A 6,369-nucleotide genomic window follows, 5' to 3' on the forward strand; every position below is an offset into this window, starting at 1 on the left:
ATATTATTCAGTTGTTGTTTTCCTTCTCGTTCCGGCTGTGGCTGCGCATGCTCCGACCTGAACCCGTGTTGAAAGCTTTCCTCACTTATTCAAGGGACTTTAGGGTTACTCTGGAGGTGGAGGTGCTGTGTCGCTTCCCCCCGTTCCATTTCCAAGGCAACAATGGGCGCTGGAGTGGTAGGTTTCCTTCTGTGAATCTCCAAGGCACCTGGAAAGAAGCCTAATGGGACTGCCCATTAGGTATATAGTACATACATACATGCATACATACATACATACATACATACATACATACATACATACATACATATATATAGATGTTTTCGTAGATTTTCACCGGTACAAGAATGCAAGTCTTGGTGTATTCGGGTCTTCTGTGTAAGATTGAGAGCACTTTTACACGGGAGAAGACCCGAATACGCCTGGTGTTTTCGGCTCCGTGCACAAAAACCTGGTTAGAAGTAAAACCAGGTTTTTCTTCTAACCTGGCTAGAAGAAAAACACACATAAACTCTACGAAAACATAAGAAAATAGATACTATACCTTTACAGGGAGGATACATAAGATATGGGTGTGGCCTACTGATGAAAGCAAACGAGCTAGAAATAGATCTATATAGGTCTCCCACCTAGCAGGAAGAGCTTGCTAGCTGTTAGAAAAGAAAAAAGCCCAGAATCGAGTGTATGTATGTATGTATGTATGTATGTATGTATGTATGCATATATCCCATTACATACACACATGTATATTTATATATCTCTATATGTGTGTATATATATATATCTGTATATCTGTATATGTATGTATGTAATGGGGCATATGTATATATGTATGTATATATGTAGTCTTCAACTTGCAACCATAATTCAGCCCAGAATTTAGAATAGAATAGAATAACAGAGTTGGAAGGGACCTTGGAGGTCTTCTAGTCCAACCCCCTTCTTAGGCAGGAAACCCCTTACACCACTTCAGACAAATGGTTATCCAATCTCTTCTAAAAAACTTCCATTGTTGGAGCATTCACAACTTCTGGAGGCAAATTGTTCCACTGATTAATTGTTCTAATTCTCAGGAAATTTCTCCTTAGTTCTAAGTTGCTTCTCTCCTTGATTATTTATGTTGTTAAGTGAATTTTGCCCCATTTTATGACTTTTCTTGCCACATTTGTTAAGGGAATCATTGCAGTTGTTAAATTACTAACACTGTTGTTAAGTGAAACTGGCCTCCCCGTTGACTTTGCTTGTTAGAAGATCATAAAATATGATCACATGATCCTGGGACACTTCAACCTTCATGAGTATGAACCGTTTGTCAAGCATCTGATTTTAAATCACGTGACCATGTGGATGGTGCAATGGTCATAAATGTGAAAAATTATCATAGGTCACTTTTTTCAGTGTCATAACTTTGGTCACTAAATGAACTATTTTAAATTGACTACCTGTACATTTACATATGCATATACATGTACATATTATCTCAAATCAGTATTCTCAAGTCAGTAGAGTTGGTCAGTTTAATTTTCTTTATTAATTAGCCAGTTCATATTGCCCATCTCATCTGCATGACTCTGGGCTACTAATAGTTCAAACAAATAGGAGCAAAGTAAAACACAAGTAAATAAAAATAACTTAAAAGCATAGAATGGCAGCGGACAGTAATGGAACATTACACAATCAATGTAACCAGAGTGTTTGATATTGTTGTGCCTTAATGTGCAGTGTGAATTTGCCACTTGTGGTTGGATCAACATCAAGCACACAATGGCATAGCATGTAGTTAAACACAGCTTCAACCAGCTGTTATCCAACCAGAACTCTTATTCAGCATCTAGATTGTCTTACAAATTAGAAGTCTTGTCTTTTCCAATTATAGACAATACAGAGAATGTCTTGCACGGTTGTTTGTGGTAAACGAGTGCAACTCTTGTTTACATGAATTCACACATTACATGCACATCTGAGAGTGCATGTAAATATCAAGCTGGTAAAATTACAAGCAAATGCACACAATTAAAAAAACTTCTCATCTTTGAAGCTGGGCAGCATATTTGGAAATTCCCACTGGCTGGAGAATTCCAGGAGTTGATGTTCACACATCTTAAAGTTGCCATGGTTCCAAAACAAAGTCTAGAAGACACGCCCTGTTTAGAAATTACCCTGGGATTTTGGCACAGGAGCGCAAATTGTGTTGTGATTTGTTGCACCACAATAAAAAGGAACAGGAGTTCCAGTTTCATTTTCCATCGCATCTAGTCAGCCTGGTCTTAGCAAAGTCCCTCAGAGCTCTTTGCTCAGCATGTAGTGACTATTGTCCATTGTGTGAATCACAACCTAACTGGAACTTTGTACACCTTCTTGGTGCTCCTATTTTCTCAGAAATCAGTACAGATGTCTCTCTGTTTCTTTTTTGTATAGCAAATTGGGAAGTTCTTGCCTATGGGAAAACAGTGTATAACCACTTACTGTATTTTTCGGAGTATAAGACACACCAGACTATAAAACGCACCTACCATTTTTGGTGACGAAAACAAGAAAAAGAAATCTCCCTCTGCCTCTATCTCTGAGCAATTTTGCCTCCTTGCAGCAAACAGCTTGCTTTACTTTCATTTTTGTTTTCAGCATAGCTTGATTAGCACAAGGGGGAAAAAAAATCTGCTCTAGCAATTTACCTTCTTGCAGCAAGCAGCAGAGGCCCACGCAAAACAGCTGAGAACAAAACAGCTGAGAGTCGGAAGGCCGATCCAATCAACTTGTGCTAATTAGGCTGTGCTGAAGCTGAAAGGAGCTGTTTTTTCTTGCTGCTTGCTGCAAGGAGGTAACTGCTGGGAAGTAGAGGCCAAAGGGTGGGGGCCAGTGGATGGGAAGGGCTACATTCGGTGTATAAGACGCACCTAAATTTTCACCCCCTTTTAGGTGAGAAAAAGGTGCATCTTATACTCCGAAAAATACGGTAGGTCCATTCATACCTGACTTGGACAGGGGTTGGACTAGAAGACCTCCAATATCCCTTTCAGCCCTATGATGCTATGATTTGTCAGATGTTTAATCAGCAAGAGTACTCCGTGCCACCTTTCTCCACCCCACGAGAGATCTGTCCTACCACAGTTAGTCAGAGAAATACTCTTTTGTTGGCAGGGTATATTAGACACGAACCATAACCAGAGAAGCTATTTCTATCTTACCGCAGGGATGAGATTCAAATAATTTAACAACCAGTTCGCCCAGGGTCAGGTCAATCAATTCCAACTTCACGAGATCTTTTTTTTTTTTTTTTTTGCAAGAAGTTGGAATTGATTGATTTTTTAGTCCCACAAACATTTGTTTCCCTGCACATGATGGCAAGAAACGTGACGGAGAAACGTAACGGAGCTGGAAATCAGGTAGGCAAATGCTTGGGGGAAGTGAGGGCATGTGGGCGCCAGGTGCTAAAACGGGCCCATCCCTATCCAGCAGTTGCCCAGGCCTGCCGGAGGGAAGGCTGACATCTATTGGCACTTAAACGCAGCGGCATTCCAGCTCTGGCCGGGAAGGGGCAGCCGGCATGGGCACTGCAGGCAGGACACCCACTTGCTTCAGCACCCTCTCCAGGTGGACCAGGCCGAGGCACCACAGGCCAGAGGGATTGAAATGGACGCTATTCAGCTGATTCGCCAAACTACACAAAAAATTAGCTACTGGTTCTATAGAACTGGTGCGAACTGGCTGAATCCCACCACTGTCTTACAGTACTGTAAGGCTACACTGACAAGAGTCTTGCAAGTATGAAAGTGTAATTCTCCCCTCAGCCATCTCCTTTACAGCCCAAGAAGAATTTAGAATAACAGAGTTGGAAGGGACCTTGGAGGTCTTCTAGTCCAACCCCCTGCTTAGGCAGGAAACCCTACACCACTTCAGAAAAATGGTTATCCAACATCTTCTTAAAAACTTCCAGTGTTGGAGCATTCACAACTTCTGGAAGCAAGTTGTTCGACTGATTAATTGTTCTAACTCTCAGGAAATTTCTCCTTAGTTGTAGGTTTCTTCTCTCCTTGATTAGTTTCCACCCATTGCTTCTTGTCCTGCCCTCAGGTGCTTTGGAGAATAGCTTGACTCCTCTTGTTTGTGGCAGCCCCTGAGATATTGGAACACTGCTATCATGTCACCCCTGGTCCTTCTTTTCATTAAGCTAGACATACCCTGTTCAGGGGTGGGTTCTACTTACCTTTACTATCGGTTCGCATCGTGCCCGCGCGTGCGCTCTTGCGCATGCACAGATTGCTTTTGATGACGTCCAGATCAGTGGGTGGAGCCTCCCGCCGGTTTTACTACCAGTTCTATAGAACCGGTCCAAACTGAGGACAACTCATCACTGACCCAGTTCCTGCAACCGTTCTTCATATGTTTTAGCCTCCAGGCCCCTAATCATCTTTGTTGCTCTTCTCTGCACTCTTTCTAGAGTCTCCACATCTTTTTTACATCGTGGTGACCAAAACTGGATGCAGTATTCCAAGAATGGCCTTACCAAGGCATTATAAAGCTGTATTAACACTTCATGTGATCTTGATTCTATCCCTCTGTTTATGCAGCCTAGAACTGCGTTGGCTTTTTTGGCAGCTGCAGCACACTGCTGGCTCATATTTAAGTGATTGTCCACTAGGACTCCCAAGATCCCTCTCACAGTTACTACTACTGAGCGAGGTACCACATATACTGTATCTGTGCATTTTGTTTTTCTTGCCTAAATGAAAGTAGGGAAGAGGGAACCTTTTATCTAACCGAGGACTGTGCTGTCTCTGTCTGTTCCCTTGGCAGCGTCTCTTCACCCAGTCTCCTAAGGTCTTTCCCACAAACCATTATGCCTTCTAACTAAAGACTGGCAAATGCCCACTGTTTCATCTTCTGATAATGTTTTGGCATCTCTGTGGAATCCAAGGATATAGAAATAAAATTGTGTCTGCAGAGTGATGGCTCAGAGTGATCACAAGAATGATGGCTCCCTCCCTGTGGAACACTATCCTCACAAAGATAAGACTGATCCCAACCTTGAAATTCTTCTGAAAGGCTCTGAAGACATGATTTTGGCAGCGGGCATGGCAATCCCAGGTTGATATGGAGCCCATAAAATAGTTTGTTCGAATGTTGTCATAGGGGTGGGTTCTACTTACCTTTACTACCGGTTCGCAGCGGGGCAGTGAACTTCTTATAAGAAGCAGAATGTCAAATGTTTTCACTATATAAACATCCTTTATGACGCCAATGAATAAATCTGGAATTTTGAGAGCATGTGGACCCACTCACAAAATGGCTGCCATTGGGCAGTAGTGCCTATTCAGAAATGGTTGCTATGATAGCCGTGGCCAGGTCAGAAAGCAAATGGTTACTCTGCCACCCTTTCTAGCGCTTGATGATATTCCAACTTCTATTTCTTACTTTTTCTGACAAGCAGGCACATTTCCAAACAAAACATGGTTTGCTGCCAACCAACATTTATTTTCCAGGAATGTCTGTTGGCCCAGAACCACTTTTGTGAATAACAATTATGCTGAACACTTGTTCTTTGCTTTCTAGCATGCCCACTTACCATCTTTTTTTTCTAATTAAAAGGATATTTTTTTTTAAAAAAAAGTGAAAAAATCAAAATCAAAATAAAGAATTTGAAGGCCAACAAAGGAATAGAAAAACAAGAACCTTAAGATGCTCAAATTATCACAAGCGTCCCACGAGAACTAGTTCATCAATACAGCAGCCACAACACTGAAGCATCTTAATAAAAAATTTCTAGTGGATCGAAAATGAAGAGTATCATGATAAGTCATTAAACAAATTATAATTTCAAAACTTTACTCCAAGGCAAAGTAGTGAAAGTAGCATGTTACTTTGGTTGCTTGGCTGGCAATGTTTTTTATTAACCAGAACATTTATATCACTAGAGTGTTTTATAATTTTTTTTTCAAGAGCATATGTAAGATGATAACAGTCTGGAACTTCCATCTAAATTATACCTTTTTTCCACTTTCCTCACCAATCTCTCTTCCCCTCTTTTTCTGCTTTGTTTTTGCATATCTTCTGTTTTTGTTAGCTGAACCTTTTCCTTCCTTCCTTCCTTCCTTCCTCTCTCCTTCCCTCCTTCCCTTTCTTTCTCCTTCCTTATCTTCTTCCTCCCTCCCTCCCTCCTGCACAGAGATCTTTCTTCTTCCTTACTTGCTCACCACCTCTCTCACTCTTTGCTGAACATTTCAAAAAGTAGTTAGCCTCTTTCAGTGGTGAAATTTAAAAATTTTCTCTACTGGTTCTGTGGGTGTGGCTTGGTGGATGTGGCTTGGTGGTCATGTGACTGGGAGGGCGTGGCTTGTGGTCATGTGACCGGGAAAACCAACTATCACACTT

Source organism: Pituophis catenifer, unplaced genomic scaffold (assembly GCF_029215685.1).
Source record: "Pituophis catenifer annectens isolate HBS135680 unplaced genomic scaffold, rPitCat1.0.hap2 SCAF_3, whole genome shotgun sequence".
NCBI classification, from domain to species: Eukaryota; Metazoa; Chordata; class Lepidosauria; order Squamata; family Colubridae; genus Pituophis; species Pituophis catenifer.